Raw genomic sequence first — 22,755 nt, 5'->3', positions numbered from 1 at the left:
TACCTGATGTAGTATGTCAGCTTGACTTAAAGACTGTCACAGAACAAAGTTCTGGGTACACAGGAAAACTCATTTCCTTTTCAGTGGTCAGATTATAGTCCTTATCGTGTTGACGCTTTACTTAATGCTGTAGTTACTCATGCTTTCAAATGCAGAGGTCATAGGCTCAATAACCTTTTTCAAGGCTTTCGGCATTACTCTGGTCCAAAGCCTCCCTTGCAGAGGCCATGGCTGGAACAATTCTTCTGCAAAGCTTCCTTGCAGATTCTCCCACCAACACCAAATTCTGGAGTCTCATTGTAGAATGAAATTATTCTGCTCACAGATGCCAATGGTATCGTGTCTCCTATTGTTTTCACTGCGATCACATTGCCCAGAAGGTGCAGCTAGCACCTCTGTAGTCAGCAAATCTGCCTTTGTTGATGCAGGAGCCTGCATTTATAATACTTCAGTGTGTGAAATGGTGTCCCTCCAGGGAAACATAAGAGATTTTATGTAGCCATCTTTCTGGAGCATAAAATCATGATTTTCTTTTCGGGAAGACTGATCAGTATGGCATCTGTTGAAAATCTTTTTTGCATGGTGCTTGACAACCTAATGTGTTGTACTTTTAGCTCACTTGGTGTGGCAATTTCATTGCAGCTTTTGCTCTAAATTGGCGTGATCAGTATCACACCGGGAAAAACTACATGACAACTGTGGAAGGACTGTAGTTTTTTTTCCACTAGCTTTCACTTGGATTTACCTTTATACTCTCAGACTTCAGTTAATAAGTGAAAACAAAATGTTTATGAATCACCTTTGCTAGAATTATGTAGAAAATTTCATAAACTTTTGATTAGGATAAAAATAAATAAATAAAGAGGCAGTTTTGCACCACGTAGTGAGCTTAAGCAACAAAATCAGGTGGGCAAAAGAAATTAACACATTCAGTAAAATTAGCAAATGGCAAATTATCTGTTCACTTCAGTATTTTAATTGATACAGGCTGTTGCTTGACATACATATAACGTAAATGTTTCATTTTCTGAATGTTAACTTATAAATTTATAATCAAGTCTTTGCAGAACAATTATTTCTTTTTATTTGAGTTTGTTTAGTCTAGAACTCTTTAAAAACCTGTCCTAAAAAAATTACAACTGAAAACTTAAATGTCAGCATGGATAGCCAGAGCTAAAGACGCTTAAGCACTGACCATGTCAAAGAACATGCAGGTAGAATAATGCAGGTTGGTTAAGCCACAAACAATGATGGATTGCTGAGTTTATGGATACTAGGCTGTTTTTTTCAAAATACCCTGGAGGTTGTTTGTAGAATACAAAGGGAAGTATTGTTCAATTGAGAAAAGAGTAAATGTCTAAGAACCATATTAAATATTTTAAAGAAATATTCTTCTTCCTGCTTCAGGGACTTTTGCGATTATTTTGCTATGAAATAAAGCCCACAAGTGTGATCAAGATGCTAGGAAATTATTACAGTGCTTTCTGCCAGCTCATAATAAGCCAGCAAATTAAATATAAAGTTTAAATGAAAAGGTCATAACTCCCAACTTCATTTCATATAAGAAATGAAAACAAGCTGTCCAATGACTGTAACCTGTAACATGGCATCAGACAAAAGGAGGAGGATCAAATGTAGAGAGATTTAATTTTAGGGGTTAGTAGGAACTCATCATCAGTGACAGCCTTCAAGAGATTGGAGAAACAGCTACTCATATTTTCAGCCCTAGCTCATTTATTTTAACCTGTGCTACTTTACCACTTCCATTCCTTAGACCTCCTTATTCCCTTCCCTTTGTCTTCTTGTATGATCCTTTCTTACTCAGGATGCCCCCTTCCAACAGGCAATACAATATGGCTTCAAGATAAGCACCATAACTGACAACAAATGAGATATATTTCTATATATATATATGGACACAAAAAGTCCATCCAACACAGGTTTCCCCCTCTTCCTCCATCCCCGTCATATCTATTATCTGTTAGTACTGCAATGTTTCTCTTTGCAGAATTTACTTCTATATACAAGAAAGATCCACTGCAGTTAAGAACTGTCCCATGTCCTCTAGAAAATAAGCCAGGATTCAATCTAATATAAATATGAGAATAAAACTTACTTATTTTGGTCTTTCCCCATTTTACTGTATGTTCCCGAAGTATGTAAAATACTGTTTATTTATGGTTGAAATTTGTGATGCCTGAACTACCAAAGCAAAGCTTTACTGAGGGGTGATTAACCTTACCTCCCATTTTGCACACTAGTCAGTAAAAGAACAACTTGGGTTTACTTTCAAACAGGTGTTTGCTCAGTGAACAAAACCCTCCCTCAGTGCTGTGGGAAATTATACTCTTTATTTCAAAGTATGCTGCTTTGAATAATGATCTCACTTTTTTTCACACTTTTCCTTTGAAATTTGTAGGCATAAGCCACGGATCACTGACAAAGGGAGAAGCTGTGTGTATAGCAGCTGGGTAGGAAATATCACAGCTGGAGGAAGATGGATAAAAAGACAATGAATGTTCAGGATTTTTCTTTCCTATTTTATCTGTTCTGCTGAACAGGGTACTTCACAGTTACATCTATTGTAGACCTAAAATAATTCCAAATTCATATTTTACTTTCTGCTTCAGACATCTGTGTCCACTATTAATAGATATTACAATGAATAAGGTGTCTATGTTTTGCTGAATTGGAATAAGCATGCTGAAGTACAGTTAACTGTAGAATACGCAGATAAACTTGATAACTGGCTTATATTTTTTATTTCTTGCTCTACTAACATAAACGATATACAAGAAATTGTCCCCACACCTATAGGCCTGAACATTTGAGTGCTGTCATTAATGATTTTCTAATAGGACTTTCCAAGAGGTAAACACTGCATCATCTGATAGCATTTCAGTGCCACTACTGAACACTAAGGAAGAGGTTATTAGGGCAAAGAGCAGGTTATTCTTTTTCCAAGGTGTGATTTACAAATCTGCCAGCTCTGACTTTTAGTAATCAACCTGTTTTGGCCAGGCAATGCAGGTACAGCAAGGTGCAAGTGAGCAGGTACAACAAGAACAGCCAACCCTCCATCCTCACATTAGAACAGAAGATTCTGTGAACAGCACACCTCATTAGTCCACTGCTGCAGAGCAACATCCTATCATACTTTACTAATATCCATCTGAATTCTGAAACTTGCAGAACTTTCAGTCTTTCATATCGCTTATTATAATAGCAGGTTGAAGGTGTATCACCCATTAAATCATAGACAAAAAACATATATGCCCAACATATACCCATGTGAATCCACTGGATAGGACCTGCTGCATGTGCACTGCCCAGTCTGAGTTTACTGTAAGTCCATAACTGAGAAACCAATGCCTTCCACAAAAGAAAAAGTACATTTCAAATATTCCATACTGGAAGGAAGTTAAATAGTTTTGATTTAGTATGACATTGACTTTGAGTTGCCTTTACCCTGTACCTTAATATCAACCTCAAGTTCCACCAACAGATCAAAATATCTATCCTTGTTCTTTCTTCCTACTCTGCCAGACAAAATTGAATGTGAATCACTATTAACTGCATCCTGGCTGAGATGTGTAATTGAGGCGATTGTGCATGATATGCATCTCAGCTGGATTTTTGTTACATGATTTGGTGTCTCCTATTTACCTTTATACTTTTTTCAACTTCAAATAGGTTTAGTGAAAGGGACTCCCATTCATCACAACATACAACGTTATAAGTGACAAAACTTATCATGGTATACAATCCATATAATTTAAGTGTAATACTTTGGTCTTTACAGTGTTGTACAGAGTTAGAATAGCTATCTGACAGCATACCAAAGATATTCTTGATTGTATTTGTAAAGAATAAGTCACAAAATTTCAAATAATTCAAACAAATATTACTGTTGGGAAGGGACATACAAATATATCACTGCCAGTTACTAGGCTTTCTAGTAGCATATAATATTTTGTATGCTTCTGTGGAGGAGATAATTTAATTCATAATAAATGCGTAGCACATTCATATTTACTTGTTGCAAGTTAAAAAACAAACACACCAAATGTACTTAAATGCCAAAATTCCTAAGAAACTAACAAGTTACTTTACCTCTTTTTTTTTTTTTTCACTAGCAGTCAAGCATTGTCCATAAAACTGAACTCAACACTCAGTGAGCCAAAGAATTTTAGCTGATCCAAAATTAAATCTTTACTCATCTCTCTGAGGTCCTGTCATCATTATAAGCTATATATGAGCAAAGAAAAAGGTTCAGTTTCTGCCTGTTTTCTATGGTACTTAGAGCAATAATATCAGCCCTTAGCTTTATACCCAGGAAGTCTCCTTAGTTTCAGCTCTTTCAGATCTTCCCCAGAAGCCTGCCTACTTTTTGCACTTTCTTCCTGCATAACCTTAAGCATACAATGATGTACGTGCTATTATCATTACACATTCCATTTGACCACTTAGCATCTCATTAATTACAATGTTCTTTAACATTAATTAAACATTAATTAAAATGTTCTTTCCTTTGGCCTTGAAAAAAAAAAAGTGTGGGTGTCCCTTCACTTATTACTGTTCAGTGTGTTGCTGCAGGTGTTGTTTTTCTAGCCCTTCACTAACAGGCCACTTTTCCTCATTTACACTCAACAACGCTTTCCTCTTCTTAACCACAGAATGTTCACAGAGCTGTCACATCCCTAAAAGCCTTTCTGACTGACATTATCCACCCACCTTGTGTCAGTTCAAGACCTGTCACCTGTAATGCTTGTCCTGATTTTTCAGGTTTCCAGTTTTGGCCAGTGTGGGAGCCAAGCTCCTCTTCTTACAGTCAGAGCTCTCATGTTGCGGAGAATCTCTCTTGTCATTAGAATTCCATCCTTATAGTGAGAAACTTTCCCAATGGAAATTCCTACAAGCAGTTTTCATTTCTGAGAAATTTTAGTCTTTGTTGGAAAAGTCTTTAGAAAGCTTTAGCATTGCCCATTCATTTCTCTTTTTTTTTTTTTTTTTTTATCCACTCTGCGCCAATCAAGTCTCAGTTTAAGGAGAGGCTATTTTTATTGCATGTTGATAAATGGGATTTGAGTCTGGTTTTGTTTCCTACTCAAAAGCAATACAGGTCCCCAGACAAAATGATACCCACATACATACATACATGTGCTAATGTAATTGGTAGCCTGTTCGCTAATATTTTCATATATGAATATGAGTCAAAATTAACAACAAATGTTTCAAACATTTCAAACATAATTAACAAAGAATTAACAAAGGATGTTTCTTGCTTTTGGAGTTCAAAGTCCCACCAATACATGAAAAAAAAAAAAAGTAAAATTGGATTGGGAAAGAAATACATAACGGAGTAAAGGTGCTTCAGGATGCAGAGAATGGGTAGTTTTTCCTGACCTTCAGTTTGCAAGAAGAGGAATCCAGGAAGGGAGGTGACTTTCTTTGGCAGTAGAACAAATACCATGGAGATATAGAGGTCAAGAGGTAAAGGTTATAGCCTCTTTCCTTATAAATAATTGATTCAGCAGATGACCAAGAATTTTAGCAGAGAGAGCGCAAGAGGGTTTGTTATGCAGTAGATAACAGAGGCCACTATTTAATTTGCTTGTATAGGGCATATGTTGGTAAGGACATACCTCAACACAGTTTGTCTTTTAAGACAGTTTATTTTATGAACTATAGAAATCCACATATTCAAAAATATCTGCATCCTGTGGCAAGATGTGCATGTTGCACAGAAAAATATGCATGTATGAACAGCTCCTGACTTTCTGATGATGGTAACAGCAAGATTAAGCTACTGCTGAGGCATTGGAGATCAGGCTGGTTGTAGGCAAAACCAAATTTATGCGCTGGCTAGATCATAACACAGCAAACTTGATCCTGCTCATTTGATCCTTAATCAAAAGCATGATGACAAATAAAAGCAAAACCAAAATACCTGTCCAGTTATCCTGGGCCAATAAACAGCTGTTTATGTAGCAGCTGTCTTTTTTTTTTTTTGAACCTTTACTTTCTCTTGATTTATTAATTTATTTGGGAAAAGCTTGCCAAAATGATTAAGTTCAGAGTAACATGCATTTCTAAATTGGTCAAAGTTATTTGTCTCAGACACAATACAGGAGTGTATTAATCACAGAGACTAGGGTAAACTTTCTTTATGGAGTGGGTATCTTCAATTTCTCTCCACTAAAGCTTGGCAAAGCTTTGGATGTTTATGGAATTTGAATTGTTGACAGAAATGGTCTCATGGAAAAGTCACAGAATTTTATTATTATAACAGCTACAAGGTATTTGCTAGAGTTTTTATTTGCCTTACTTGTGTCTAAAATGCAAATACTATTGTATTTCATATAAATTAATAAGGTTACATCAATATTTCCAATGCGGAATAAATAGATCTAACAGATTCCTAGAAACAGCATCTACAATTTAATAAACTACATTATTCCTTGAGCCTGGAATAATCATCCAACTTTCTTATCAAATCAAGTACATATTAGATGTCCCAAACTTCCCAAAGCTGCTGGGTACTGCTATTTCCTATTCAATTACCGGTGTTGGATAAATCAACTTCACTAAAAATCTATGAAGCAACTAAATAGTTCAAATGTGAATCCCAAGAATAGCAGAGCAATGTTTACTTGTAACTCACTGACCATCACTCAAACACTAGAGTATGTGTGCTGCAAATTAAAAAAGCAACAGATAGGAATTTGTCTTTTTCTTATCTAAAGTGATTGTTCTAATGGGTAGGCTGGTATAAAGAAAAATTAGCCTGATCATACAGCAGATGGGAACATTTTCTTGATGTATTTCTGAATGTTTGTGAGATAAATGTATCATTCCACGTAATTTTGTAGCACCCAGCTGGTAATTATATCTCTAATACTTTAGATGAGTGTGAACTCATAAATGTTTGGAGCATCTTGCATAGATTGGTCCTAATTGAATGTTGTAGGTACCTTATTAAACAGCATTTGTACTAAGATTAGGAAAGAGAAAGAGGTTGCCCATTTACTTATCTAAATTTCTTGTCATGATTGAATCTTAATTTTTCTCTCCTCCCCCTCATCTTTATTTCTTTTTCAAGAGAAACGCAGGATTTTGCTTCACAGTGAAAATCTAAAAGTCAGTAAGCTGAGGAAGGGTGCTTGAAGGATCATTTAATTGTGAAGTGTTTCATTTAGAGTCTACTCAAGTTTCCAGCTGTGAAATTGCAAGATTCTTATATGCCAGTACTCACAGCAGTATCTTAAGTTTATATAGAATTGCTAACTTCTGAAAAATTGCTAAGTGTTCAAAAACTTGTCAGTCTAGTACTCACAAACTCAGGACATTTGATTTAGCTGGACTTTCCACTAGACTTTTATTTTTAAACCTTTTGAAGTACACTGTGCACACTTACAGCTTCTCTCTGCCATCAGAAATGCTATAGGGTTTTGGTTTAATGAAAATTTAGATTCTTTCAAAATAACAAGAGCCTGGGAACAGTTTTGAGTAAAGCCATTGAACATGATAAACACCATAAGAGGTGAGGAAGATATCTGAATGTAGCAACAATATAACAGACGTGTCTTTCCTGCACTGTGTGATAAAGAGGGCAGGCAGAAGATCCTAATGACAATTTAAACAAGGTCATATTACTTTTATAATACATTTTTCCTATGAATATAAGTAATATGCAGATAAATAATTCCGACAGTTTTCCTGACACTGAGCTTAAAATGGGTATATTTGGCTAAAATATCCACTTTTAGCAGAATTATGTGTACCACTAAGCCGCCAGGTCTGTAATTTTAATGTATATTTGAAGTCAAACAATTTTACATCTTTTTTTCAAGACTGTAAATATGTTGTGTTTATCCACCACATACAGACATTTTCATTGCAACCTATGCAATGACAAATGCTCTGGCCTGTAAAGAGATGACTGGGGGTGCCTTTTGACACCTCCTGCAGTATCTTTGGTACAAAACTCAAGTTCAGCTTTGTTCCCAAGTGTGGTGCATGGGAATATTTGTCCCATGCAGTTGTAAGCACCAGTAATACAAACAGAAAGGACAGAAATGCTGGTACCTTGGGTGTTGAACCAGCTCTACCGGGAGGCTAGCTCTGCCCTGTGCTCTCTGGGAACACCTGAGCTTGGTCCTGACCCCACCCTGCATTTCCAAATGACATTAAGTTCAGCCAGCATAACGCTTAAGTAAACATACTTAGAAAAACAAAGCAACATGGGGTTGCAGCCAGGGATGCAGGAGGCTTATCTAAAAAAGAAGAGATAGCACCTCTCTGAAGAAGCAGCAAGCATACCACAGCTGCATACACCATATTCTTCTTAAGGACATCTGTCCAGTTACTCTGATCTAGTGCTGAATCAAGTGGTCACAGGTGACTTCTCTGTGCACCTATTGGAGAGAATGAACTCCTTCTATAGAAAGGCTTTCAGCTACCAATTTTCAAATCACAACTAGAAAAAAATAATAGCAAATGATTCCTGGTAAATAAAAATGTTTTCTAAACATTTAAATTGACACGATTTTGACATAATTAAAGTTATATATCTAAATAAATATTTTGGTCTCCAAATGAAAACAGAAAAATTATGGTTTTTTTTTTTTTTTTGAGTTTGTTGAGCATTAAGGTGGAAAAATCCAATTTGTCTGCTTGGATAAAAGGTTTTGTGAGAAGATTTTTTATCAGTTTTATGTGTTTAATTCTCCTAGTTTTCACTTCATTCCAGCTGGAATGAGGTAGCTGAAATTTTATCAAAACCTAAACTACAGTTCATGGACCTATTCATGGTGAAAGCTACAGAGCCCAGTTCACGATGATTTACAGCCATCTAGCTTATGTCTAGAATGTACAGTTTCTGAGTGACTTGATTTCATTTTCTACTCTATAAGACAATAATTTAAAATATTTCTTAAAAAAGCCAGGTAACCAAAATACATGTGTATGTGTGTCAGTATACAGTAATCTATTTAAAAAAAGCAACCATGCTGGTTAATAAGATTTTTCTGCTATCTGGAAAAGGGAATTTTCAGCTAGAAATCATGCTATGTGAATTTTAGTTCTTTATAGCTAAGATTTATATACACTTCTGAATATTATTAACCTGTTGCAAACACAAGATATCAGGCTCTAGAAGGCACAAGAATTAAAGTTCCCTGTACAGCAGCTTCATTACATATGCAATGCAATTCTGCTTTTCATTCAAACATATTTTCTCCCTCTGTCTTAGTCAAGTTAGTGGCTTGAACATGTTTAGAGGAAATTACATCTGTATAGTGGAACAGGGCTGTTTGTTTCCTTCTCAGTATGAACCCTGAAAGCTGCAAGACAACAGAATCAGAGCACCATCATTTCTAAAATAGACAGAAATTTTGTAGGGAAACATGCAAGTTAATGAAACTGCATTTTTGTACATATGTAGTAGGATCCTATTTGAGCAAATAACTTTCTTCTCCAGGAACCTGCAGCAGTGGAGAAGATCAGAAATTTAATTATTTGGCTGTAATGTCAAGAATGAAAGGATTCAGTAGTGTGACTTTGCAGACCTAGGCAAGCACAGTGTTCCTTTCTTATTCTTGTTTTCAAAGACCCCACTCACCAACAGGTAGTTCAAGGTGCTTCCCCTTGGGGTACCATCATAATAGGGATTCCATGCGATGTGTTTTCATAGTCTCACTTTACCTTGAAGCTATTATTTTGGCAAAAAATTAAGCCAGTCCAAACTTAATTTTCCAGACAATCAGCAACATCAAGTGGGAGCAAAATAAGATTTTCTCATTGAACACCAGCATGCAGAATTACAAACGTGCACTCTAGTAATTCCATCACCCCTTTGCTGCCCTAACATTTTTATCATACAGAAAATGATATTCAATACTAAAGGACTGACATCAGAACCAACATAAACCAACTGTTTTGATACCAATTTACTTCACTAAGTTCAGCAAATAATACTCAGGACAGGCCAGACATGAATTGACCATGATTACTTTGAGTCACACATAAGGGACATTTTTGGTGATGTAAACTTTGAGTAACTCAGTCCTAAATGAGTCACTTTGATTTACTAGAAGTAACTCTTCTAATAGTTCTTCTCCAGTTGTCTCCCACTGGGAAAGCATCCTAAAGCTTTTGATTTGCAGAAACATTTAATAACTTCACAATTATTTTTCCACCTCCTCTTATGTTCAATTTAAGTAAAGCTAAACAGGAAATCATTTCTTTCTACACAACTGGTAGGAGGAGAATGAATTAAAACTGGTATATAATTATATAATTACTGCTTAAGATTAGGCATTTGCTTGGACAAGTACTATTGTGTTATACTTTTTCCCTTGGATTAACTTCAATACTTTTACCTATGTACACATAGTGTAATCAACTGCAAAAGTGAGTTTAGTGTGAGATGATCTTATGTTAAAAAAAAAAAAAGTGGGTTATGTAATTTATTTTGTTTTCTGTTAATGGGCTTTACACAAATAAATATTTGCAGCTACAAAAAGCACATTTGCAGTCCCTTTTCCTGAACACAGAACTAAAAAACAAATCCATACACAAATGGTTTTCCCTGATAGTAAATTTTCTCTTCAGCAAAAGCTATTACCAGTCATAAGGTATTCAGAACAAGATGTTATGTACAAAGAGAATAAAGCTATAGATTAAATGTAAATCATTTCCTTCTAGAAGCCACACAATACATTCCAGAAAATCCAAGGAAAAAAAATATAAAAAAACTATTATGAAAAGCATTGTTGGGGTCCCAATCCAATGCAGTGCTAAAGTATATATAATCTTTTCCCTGTTTCATCTCCCCTCAAGTGGGAATGGTCACATGCTTAGAGTAAAGCATACGTGCAAATGACATACTGAATTAAGGATTTATAGGAGCAACTCTGAGTACAGAAAACCAGATGGGAGAACAGAAGCTTTCATGACACAAGATAAAAAATATGTAACATCCAATTAAAAGCAACAACAACAGCAAAAACAACAAACAAAACTATTATATATCTATTATGAAATATTTTGAAAGTTAGAATAGTTCCTTTCGTATATTGTGTTTTCTAGCTATGTTTATCCAAGCTGAAGCTGAAGAGGCACTACTTAAAATGCATCTTACAAGTGTTTCTAAATATATCAGAATTTTGAAAAACTTTCAGAGCTAACCTGTAGAATAGATTATGAATTATAGGAATATACATCAGAAAATTTCAAGAGGGACCTTCAGGGATTTCAGATGATAAAGACTGCAGATACAGATACTTACATTCCGACAATACAAATCATCTAAAAAAAAAAAAAATCCAGTCCTTTGCTCTTACAGACATTCTCAACTATGTTTTGCATGTCACGGAATTCACAATCCCCTGAGACACAGCATTTTCACTCCATCCCAGATTATCATTGCTACAGTTTACTCACTCTGTACACATTCTTCTATCTCCCTTGGTACTTTAACTCCTTTCTTGAACTTCAGATCCATAGCATATTGCATAGTTCCACTTAGTTTCTGAAAAAAACTCTTTAACAGTCTTTTAATAGTGAGCCCTTCAGACCTCTAAACACAGCTACCCTTGTTAGGAATAAAGCAGGATAAACACAGGACTACAAACTACAAAATTACAGATGGCATCTTCATATATGTACCAACTGTCTGAAGTTTTTTTGTCTGTTTGTTTGTTCTTTAATAGTAAAAGTACTCCAGAATGATGTCTGAGTCCCATTCTGCTTTAATAATTGAGGCTGATCCTTAGCCCAATAGAAAAATTCACCTGATTAAAGATAACGTTAAAACAAATCTTGTTTCAGTGGGCTTTGGATCAATTTCAATATTTGTGAAGTATGGTGAAAACCAACAGTATGGTATGATTATTTAACATTAGCATTTCATATTGAAATCTGTGGACATCAGCAAGAAGGCAGGTTTTTAAAAAAATTAATTTAGATAAACACTAGCAAGCTGCAAAGGCAGCTTTTTATAATTATTTTGTCGGAGTATTTCTCTTCACTTGTTTAATGCTTGAATGTCTTCAAAATCTCTTTCCAGGACATGGCATGATCTTATTTACACAGGACTTGAAAGGTTGAGGTTAATTTAAGATGTTGATTTTCAACATGGTCTCTATTTCTGCCCGCTCTGCTTGGTGCAACTGCAAAGCCTCCATTTTTCACTTTAATATTTAAACAGAGTGGACTGTACTTCCTGACTCATTAATGCAGTGAATTTGTGCCTCTTCTGAAGAGCAGCCATGAAATACCCTAACAGTCTCTCGGTCTTACACTTAACAGCATTCTGCAGGATTATTACCTTTTGCTTGGTTATTAATCATCAGCAACATCAGAGTTATACAAGACATCCAAACTTATTACATACATACATGTTGCCTATCAATGTTATTCACTCTCTCTGAATATGTTTACTCTTGCATCATCTATTGTAACTGTAATTGGGCCTTTTCCTTCATTGTATTGGTATAAACACTTACTGAGAAGACATAAGCAACCATTTCTGAGTCTATACCTTAAAAGTTATGATTACAGAACTCTGATCCAAGAATCAGATTTTTTTACTGAGGGTTGCCATCTTCATAGAAAGGGGAAAACAAGTCCACAAGAAGTAGTTAGAGTAAGATTTGACTGTAATTCCCATGACCTCCTGCCTCAGTTTCCTTTCTTCTACTCTGGAGATTCTACTTTCCATTCTCAGAGGCAAAAAATCTAGCAAGAAATTTTTTTTGATGCTATATCATCTACATCCTCCCTTAATCACCCTCATATCCCTTGTGAAAGATGCTTCCAACCCTACTCAAAGGCAGAAGGTCACTCCCTGCAACTGCTGGGCCCATGGAGAGTGTCGTCCCAGATAACCATCTGCTGCCCACCAGTCCTGTAGCGCTTTCTGTAGGAAGCATTCAAGCTTCTGTGCCATGAGGCTGAGTCACCCCAGACAGTGCTAGCATGAAGGCAGGAGCAAAGTTCAGCTCCCAAATCTCTGCTAACAGTATCAATCACACAGTAGAACAGTAGAATACGAAGGTTAAGAAAAGATTCTGAATGGTTTTATCAGTTGTTTCCTGCTACCCCAGGTAAAGCAGCCCCACAGGTTATCACAGTCCTATTCTAGTCTGCTTAAGAATCGAAATGGCATATTGAAATCATAGACAGGTTACCCCTTCTTAATTAATTTTCCTAGCAAAAGACCACTGGTGTGAGCAAAGATCATAAAAAGGAAACCTCATCGGAAAGTGCCTGAACTCTTTTACATACTTTACATATTAATGCTGGAAACCTGACTTTTCATTAAAGGATATGGAAATCACTGCAATATCAAGCCAGCAGTAACTTACACACTATAAAGTGTTTAAATAGTTTGAAACAGTTGCCACAGCTACCACCTATATTAGAAATTATTTTGGTTACTGCTGAGGGAAATACTGGTACATGTCTGGGAAATCAAAAGAACCCTCTCACAAATGTCATATTGGGATTCATCTCCTGCATGATTGCCAGCAATTAGCCCCATAACTCTCTCTAAGATTAATAAGAAAGTTAGATTTCAACATGTTACATGAAAAATGATTCACATGGCCCCTATTAAAACTAATGAGAGTTACAATGATTAATCTTCAGGCATGCATATGAACACACATACCATTAGCTGAAATCTGCAAGAGCGAAGGAATAGAGAATTAAATTTGAAATACTAGTTAATCTGCTTAATTGTGAGTAAAGTTGTTTACTACCTTAGTATAATTAAAGAAGAAAGAATAAGAAAAAAGACTAATAAATATTTCAGAGATATCATGACTTTCATTTCCCACTAGGATTTATGAATTACTTCCAAAGCTGCAGTAAATCAGGATACTCATAACTTTTCTTTCGTCCAAAACACTATCTTGGCCTGTCTCTATAGACCCTGGTGTCCTAGCAAAAGATGCTCGTCATGCATTCTGTTCCTGTAGAAGTGGCTGAAATTCAAACTCAAATGCTCACATTGCGAAACCGTAGTTTTCTGGAGGGGAAAATTTCATGGAAGGTTGTTGATTAAACACATTTAAAAAAAAAAAAAACACACACAAACAAATAAACAAACAAAACCTATCAACCAAACTTGATGAAATCTTACGCAGATTTCAGGCTCAGCTTGTTGGATAGGTTTTCCTCCCAAGCATGCACCTTGTTACAGAGTGTTAGCTGTCCTGCACCTGGGGCACAACAACCCCAAGCAGCGCTACAGGCTCGGAGATGAATGGTTAGAAAGCTGCCTGGCAGAGAAGGACCTAGGAGTATTGGTTGATAGTCGGCTGAATGTGAGCCAGCAGTGTGCTCAGGTGGCCAAGAAGGCCAACAGCATCCTGGCTTGAATAAGAAACGGTGTGGCCAACAGGGCTAGGGAAGTGATTGTCCCCCTGTACTCAGCTCTGGTGAGGCCGCACCTCAAGTACTGTGTTCAGTTTTGGGCCCCTCACTACAAGGAGGACATTGAGGTGCTCGAGCGAGTCCACAGAAGGGCAACGAAGCTGGTGAGGGGTCTGGAGAACAAGTCTTATGATGAGCGGCTGAGGGAGCTGGGCTTGTTCAGCCTGGAGAAGAGGAGGCTCAGGGGCGACCTTATCACACTCTACAGGTACCATAAAGGAGGCTGTAGTGAGGTGGGGATTGGTCTATTCTCCCACGTGCCTGGTGACAGGACGAGGGGGAATGGGCTAAAGTTGTGCCAGGGGAGGTTTAGGTTGGATATTAGGAAGAACTTCTTTACTGAAAGGGTTGTTAGGCATTGGAATAGTCTGCCCAGGGAAGTGGTTGAGTCACCATCCCTGGAGGTCTTTAAAAACCGTTTAGATGTAGAGCTTAGTGATATGGTTTAGTGGAGGACTTGTTAGTGTTAGGTCAGAGGTTGGACTCTGTGATCTTGGAGGTCTCTTCCAACCTAGGTGATTCTGTAGGTCTTGGTCTACCATGGGGAAGATATCACTACTAGAGCTTTTTTCTCTTCTCACTATTTGTACAACTCTCTTTCTAGAGACCCAAATAAAGGCTGTCTTACAATCTTTCTGCGTCATTCTACATAGTAGCTATGGTCTTTCCTATCCAAACTCTCAAACAGTTTCTTGTTACCTCTGTCTCAATTTCAGCCTTACAAACTACAATTACATCCTACTCACTGTGATGACTGCTCTCCTAACTGGTCACTTTGACTCTGGTGACTCTAGTGCCATGCTTTGGATAATTCTACAAGCTCCCCTTTATTACATTAAATATACACTGCTTGTCTGGCTTGTCTTCACTTTCCATGTCTTTGACAAGCAATGCACTCACATTTACTACTGAAATGCTCACTCTCCCTTCCAATCAGTCTCTTGGTTTATCATTTCTAAGACTCGCATACTTTCACATCTGGGGGTAGCTGCCTGGCAGCCGCAAGTTCCCCCTGTCTCTTTATAACCCTTTCAAATTCCCTGTACTAACTGCTTATTTCTATTCCTGTATTGCCTGCTACCATAAACATCAAGTTTAAACTTCTCTGTGCAGGTCTCCATGCTGTTTATGGAGCATCGAGCCCACTGACAACGGCTGGGAGCACATCTCACTGACAGTAGAGCAAGACAGGAAATAAAAGGATGTGTCTCCATGTTCTGCTTGTTTACTATGTTATTTACATTGGCTTTTCATATGAACAAGATTTCACAGTCCATGCCATGAATTCACAAGCCAAAGTGTGAATGAGAAGATTTGGTATGTCAGTTCCAAGGCACACATCATAACTGCTATTTCAAAGTCTGCAAATTACATTTACTTCTCTGACAAACTGAGAAAACAAACAAACAAACAAACAAAACAAACCATGATGGCAACCTAAGAGATGCTTGAATGCTATATCTAATATTCTTCCACACTAGCAAAGCGAACTCTTTAATACAGGCTCTCAAATTAAATCTTTGTAATTCAAAAAAATACAATAAACAATACAGTGAATTTCTATGGTTTAGAAAGAAATGTAGGAAATGGAAGTTTCTGAGGACAAATGAATATCTTCAGGACATCTAGGCATACAGTGCTACTCTGAGCAGGAACAGACTGGTTGCTTCCAGCTGAGATGCTCTGTGCACACAACACTTGATGGCAGGCCAGGCTCTGTGTGGGTGATTACCCAACTTTACTAATTACACCCCACAGAACACTTCATTACTGTGGATACACTGGTGGGCTTCTAACAGAGCTTCCTCTGGTGTTTCTCCACAGGACTGTACTAAGTATCTGAGATCAGTCCCCAGGTGTTTGAACTAAACCGAAGGATTCCTGCGCATACCCTTCTTCTCCACAATTGTTGATCTGGGTGCTAGCTTTATTTAAGCCTTTAAAGGAAGAGATACTGCTTTCTTAGGAATTTAGTTAATTTGCTACCATCTTCCAATGACTATCTTCTTTTTAGCTGGAATTAGTGTATAAAAACATGGGGGTAGGCATTTAGAAGTTTAATACTGACGCTAATCTATAACATAAATTGCTATTCTCATGAACTACTGAAATAAAACATGCACTTTCTTCATTGTAAGTGTTCCATTTTTTTGACGTTTAAGATGAGCTTTGTAGGGACTGTTTTTATTATAAAATAATTCTTTTAACTTCTGTCTCTTCTTAGTGGCACGTGTCTCTGAAAGAGAAGAACAAGATGCTCATCCATGCATAAGCAAGCTCAAAATGCCTCTTATAGCACTTTTAATATAATGTACACATGCCTTTGTGGAATGACTCTGTTAGGTTTTGCACACTTTTTATTCCAGAATCTGTTAAAGATTCCTTTCCATGTTTTAAAGGCTCTGTACACTTAGCCCATGACCTTAATTTTCTGTTCTGATCCATGCATTTCAAAAAATTCCTTTCTTTTATTCATCGTCTCTCCTTTGCTTCTTGCTTTTCATACGATCCCTCCTGAAATTATTCCTCACTTTCCTGTACCTCTTTTTCCATTCCCTTGCCATAGTTCGGTCTTTTAAACGCTTTTGGGTTAGCAACTGCACAAAACTCAGTGTCTCCTCTAAAGCCAGTTACCCATTTTAGATTCTATTCCAGATCAATAGGAATGTTGTAATGTATTCCCATATCATACTAGTAGGACTGCATGTGCTACACTGCACAGTGCTGATGGAACAAACTGCAGATTGTATTGCCCTTCTCTGTAAAAGTAACCCAGAACCACTGAAGACACGCAGTATAAAAAACATAGATTTAGAGGGCTTAATAGTCATAATTGTTAGTGGTCCAGCATTCCTGCAGTGGTGTTTTTTATTAAGAAAAATAAGGTCCATGAGTTGTCAACAGTTACAGCAGCATAAATCCTACGATTTTTCTTTCCTTCACAAGATATTTCTCTTCTAATACAAGGTAACAAGCCCATCTGCAGGAAGGTTGACATTGACTTCAGTATCTAAAAGGACCTAAATGCTTAAATAATTAACAGCAGTGAAATAAATATATAGTTGGACAGAAGAACAGTCACTAACTTTTACCTGCAATCAATTCTCAGGCCATGCAAAATACAGTGATATCTGTCACTCAGTTTACCTTGCTGTAAAAAGGAGATAATTTGCCTTGTATCATGGAACTGTTGTGATAAACTATTTACTGCGTAAATAAAACAGTATGTAATTTTATTTTCATAAAGTGGTATACAAACATCTGACATAAGCAGAGAATAGGTACAATTTCTATAGTAAACATCTATTCAGGAAAGTTGTAGGTTTAGTTCAGATAAACTGAAAACATATCTTTCCTCTGTTCTCTTTTCTCTTCAGAAGCAAGGCTGACACCTGCCTGGCTCTCACTGAGAGAAAGAACTCAACTTCTAAGCAGGTTTGAAGGGAGAAGGCAACAAGAGGCCCATGAACCACTAGAACCCTACAGCAGATGGGAAGAGGGGGCAAAGAAATAAAACTAGGTTCTTCCGCAGAGTAGAGGAGACACAGCAAAAAATACTTAGTGTTCTTCTCCAGAGTTTTTATTATTATTATTTTCAAATACCATTGTTAGAGCTAAGAAATAAATATCAGTTAAATAGCAAAAAGTTCAATCTGCATTACTGTAGTGGAAACTGATAGCTCAGATTTCCATTTTACAGTGCAGGAACAGCCTCTTTCTGTTTGATATCATTTATCAAAATCCAATTGTCAAATACTAAAACACTCACTAACATGATGTATTTTAGAATAATCAATCTTACTTTTTACAAACAAAAAACTGAAGGGGATAATATACAACTGCAATATCAAAATATTAAATGAAACAATGTTACTAGTTACAAAAGAAAAAATAAAATGAATTCTTCAAAATGCTTCATTACATTACTTCCCAATCAATTGTTAGAAAGCCTTGTAACATCATAATGGCTGAAGACATTTAATAGATTCATGGAGCATTTGCTTGTTACTTGTAAAAATGTTCATCATCATGTTCTAAATAAATATTTTTGACTACAAAATGTTACTGTATTGAGGATTTTTTGAAAGTTTACAACACCGTGAATGTATTCATCTATCTCCTAAGCACTACAATGTAAACTTTCATCATTTTTTTTTTTTAAATCCAGTTAAGTGTCTCTCTCCAGATTTCTTATTCCCATTTTCTTTGATAAAAAAGTATTTTCAGAAATGTTTGCAATGCTTTTCTCTCTGGAACTTGCAGCAAACTCTTCAAGAAAATCAAGTTCTGTTTAAATTAAACATGGTCCAGAAAACAATTTTCTCCCATTTTTATGTAAACCTACCAACTAATCCTTTATTTCAGAAGGTGCAAAGCTGTACTTAAAAGGCAAATTTGGTATTAAATCAGTTCAGTTCAGACCCTCTATCGTAAATATTGCTTGCAGTGTAATTTTTTTTTAATTTTTTTTTCAGTATTTTAGCCATCTCTATATTTTTCAAGGACCATAAATAAATTAAAACACCCACACATTGTATTTTGCTAATGTTCTTGAGCTTGTTTCCCCCACTCCCATTTTAAACAATTGTGGAACCAGACCAACATAACACTGAATTCTTTTGAAAACACTGTGACTTAATCACTGGAGGATATTTTCTTGAGTCAAACGGTATTCTTCTTACACAGTGGAACCCTGCTCATTATTCTTTTTTTCTCTTGAAATGACAAGAATTTTGTGTTTTTCAGTGAGTGCTCTTCTTGGATTTTCATTTTTCTTTAGCCTTGTGAAAATTTTTCTATGATTTCACTGAAAAAATCTCAGTTTGACACTATACATTGGATTTTTTTCAACCTTCTCCTCTTAAGCACTCTCAGGACCCCATTCCCTTGTTGTTTTCTGTAGCAAAACTAATATTGTTCAATGAAAGGAGGCAACAATTCAGCCTAATGTTGGTTCTTAAGACATACAAAGTCTAATCATGATTGAACTGTATGGACTAAATATTCAATTATATTCTTCTTCTCTAGGAAAAGTCTTTTATATCCAGCAGAAGAGGCGCTTATACTGGAACATTATGGAACTTGGAGGTTGGACAGAGACTTCAGTCTAAGGACCACACCTCTTCTGATTTGGATGCAGTTCTTTAAATAATAAGCAATTTTTTCAGTACCTAATCTTGGTGTGAAGCCCAGATTCCCTCAGTGAGGGTCTGCACTAGGTTTATCTAAAATTTTAATTGATCAAGCCAAGATGTGATCCAAAAGCACTTTGGTTCTCTTGAACAATGAAAGCCTGAGTGAATAAGCCCTGTGGAACCAAGACTGGGATCTCAGCACCTTGGTACTAGCAGCAGATTCGTGGGGCAAGCCAGGTCTTGCCAGGCTGGTGCTAAGCCATAAGTAAAAGGTTTTGTTAGTCGTGAGAATTCATGACTCCATCCAGTGCGTTCTACACAAACTCCTGGTTCATGACAGCTAATTTAGTCGGACTATGTTACAACATCAGTCCTCATGCAAAGGTCTCCCAGTATGTGCTGGACAGCAGAGGTTCTAGAATATGTGCCTCATCAATAGAAAGGCAAATTCACAGAAATTTATTAGTTACAAGCAGGATCCTACTGAGATCAGTGAAAATTGCATGCCCAAATACCTTTAAGGAACTGGAACTAAAGTTTTAACTTCTGAATCATGAGAATTAACAAGATATTTCACATTAACAATTAATTCCCCAGCATCTTTAACATGTAGGCCATTCAAATATTTTTTTTAGCAGCAATAAACAAGTTGCTCTTTACTAATTAACCACAACTACTTCTCTAGATCTCGTATTTAATGAGCACTAGCCTCTCTATTTCAAGCACAGATTAAAGAATAATATTTTGACGAGTGTAAGCATAGCTACATCAAAACGAAGAATACACTGTACTTCTTTTTTTTTATTATTTTCTTGCTAAACACTTCAGACATGTATAAATAAACTGAAAATAAAGTAATTTGCACTAGAGAAGTTTTGAGACACACCTGTGAATAATCTGTTTGTAATCAAAACCACTAAAGTGAACAAATAGAATGCTGTATTTCATATTCATGTATGAACAAGACTTATAAAAGCCTTAGAGTATCTGAGTGGCACACAGAAGACATTAACTTAATTACAACATCAAAGATAAAGACCTCACATAAAATGAGTTTTGTAGTTTTGAACAATGTCAATTACATATTCTATCACTACCATAAAAACAACCCAATATTTATATGGTTCCCATTCTCTTCATTCTATTCTGTTCATCTTTAATATATTCACCCTCCATATCAGAGGGAAGTGCTGTTACCTCCTGAAGCTAAATGCAGAGACTCACAGCAAGGAATGAGGTGCCTACAATCCAGCTGGGCTCCAGAACACCAGAATCATGGGGCTTTAGTCTTTGTTGCATGGGTGCACTTCCCATCTTCCTACAGCATTTTTCCAATCATCAAGAAAGGATGGTGGGAATTTGTTTTTAAGGAACTTTAAATAAGAAAATATGATTTAGAGCTCTATATTTATGTTCTCATCTGGAAGAAAGAAGCAGGTCTGCATGTGTTCTATGGGCTACAGAAAGACTTTCTGAGTGTAAAATACATAACCTTACATTCTACGTAACTAACATTTAAAGTTTCTCAGATCCAGTATTACAACACTGAAGTCCAAGACTTAAGTGTGTTCCAGGCTTCTCAGTCACTCTGTAGCAACACAGTGCCTGGATCCTATATTTCCTAGACTGAAGTCCAGTGCACTCGCTCGGTATCTTTGTAATTATGAATCTTTCCATGAGAACACCATCCCCTCAGGTCACAGATAATGCCTTAACCAACAACAGTTAATACATTATTGTTTACACATTAAAAAAAGAAAAATACTCCAAAATTGGGTTTACCATCTGCCTTGACATGCTCAATAATGGAAAGTATTCCTAAAGGTCACAGTATGGTTTCATTAGGTTTTTAATTTTACTTTCACAGTCAAAAAGATGTTCTTCTCTAGATTTTAAGTAAACTTTGAATATAGTTTTAATCTTTACTTCATCTTTCTAGTGAACGAGACTAAGATCAAAGTCTCTAAGATGTATTTGCACATTTCCTAGATGTCAGCTAACAAATCACAAGAAACTTAAAACTTTTATGCCTCAAAATGCCCAACTTTCAGATCAAGTTATAGGAACTAGTTGGGAGGGATGTATGTGTATTTTCTTGAAGTGCCTCATAAACTGCTCCTGGCTCATCTAGAAAGCCCACAATACAGGTCTTCTCTTCAGTCTCCTGTTAAGCAGAACTCAAAAAAAGAACATCAGTTTTCAGTACTTTGTACCACTTGGGTTAGATAGGAGCCTCACTGGTTGAGGCTTGCAGAGATTTCAGAAGAGCCAGGATATCATCTTAGTAGCTTGTGGGGGAGGAAAAAAGATACAAATAGCTTGGAATAGCAGCCAGCTAAGAGAGTGAATGTAACAAAAATCTTTATGCTGTGGTATTCCTGCTGATCAGAGATTATTTTTTTCTTTGATGTGCGTATTAACAAGAAGAAATTCTTTACACCTAATACAGCACCAAAGGGATATAAGGTTAACTTCCATATGAGGTTATGATTAGAAGTAGACTTCTGTAGATATGCAAGTACTGACTTCATGTCAATTTTCAGCTTCCTTTGCTTAATGTAGAGAGTATATCTTGGTTTTATTTTTAAAAGCTTGTTTTCCAGTTAATTTCTTAAATTAACATACATAAAAATACATTTCATTTTTCAGGGCAGCTGCTAAATTCTCTGAGGGCAAGAACTGGGCTGAGAAATCAAAGCTGTTGGTAATCCTGCAAAAAAGTAAAAGCGATATCTGTAGTCCAACAACCCCCTTCAAAGTGTTCTTTATAAACGCGTGCTGCACTTCTTAGAATTAGATCTAAAATTTTCAGACACCAAATTTGGCCTGGAAAGAGGATGAGGAACCCACAGTGGATGAAGTGGCTAAACAGCTCCGGCAGTACGAAGAAAGTCTCTCCTCTTCCCTACAGGCCTGCGTCTCGGCTGTGGAGAAACTTTCTGAAAGCGTCCGTCAACTAAAAGAGAATACTTTGAAGAAACTTTCTGAAGAGGTCCACCAACTTAAAGAGAGTTTATTTTCCTCCCCACCTGTACAAACCAGTGTATCAGCTATTAGGGGTAAGCGTTCATCTGTGCAAGGAAGACGATATGGTGGGTACACAGCCCGTGCCACCCTGTGGTTTTACCTACATGACCATGGAGAGGACATGAGAAAATGGGATGGAAAATCTACCTCG

General features: G+C 36.6%; 1 protein-coding gene across 20 annotated transcripts in view; it reads right to left on the bottom strand.

Moving 5' to 3' along the window:
• The window catches only part of SLITRK4 (SLIT and NTRK like family member 4), a 242,444-nt gene that overhangs the window by 100,154 nt on the left and 119,535 nt on the right, over positions 1–22,755 (bottom strand). The gene's annotated exons all lie outside the window — the stretch shown is intronic.

This window comes from Anser anser, assembly GCF_964211835.1.
Source record: "Anser anser genome assembly, chromosome: 13".
In the NCBI taxonomy this organism is placed as follows: domain Eukaryota; kingdom Metazoa; phylum Chordata; class Aves; order Anseriformes; family Anatidae; genus Anser; species Anser anser.
Note: the sequence above shows the minus strand (reverse complement) of the source record. Positions and strands in the feature narration are given on the sequence as shown.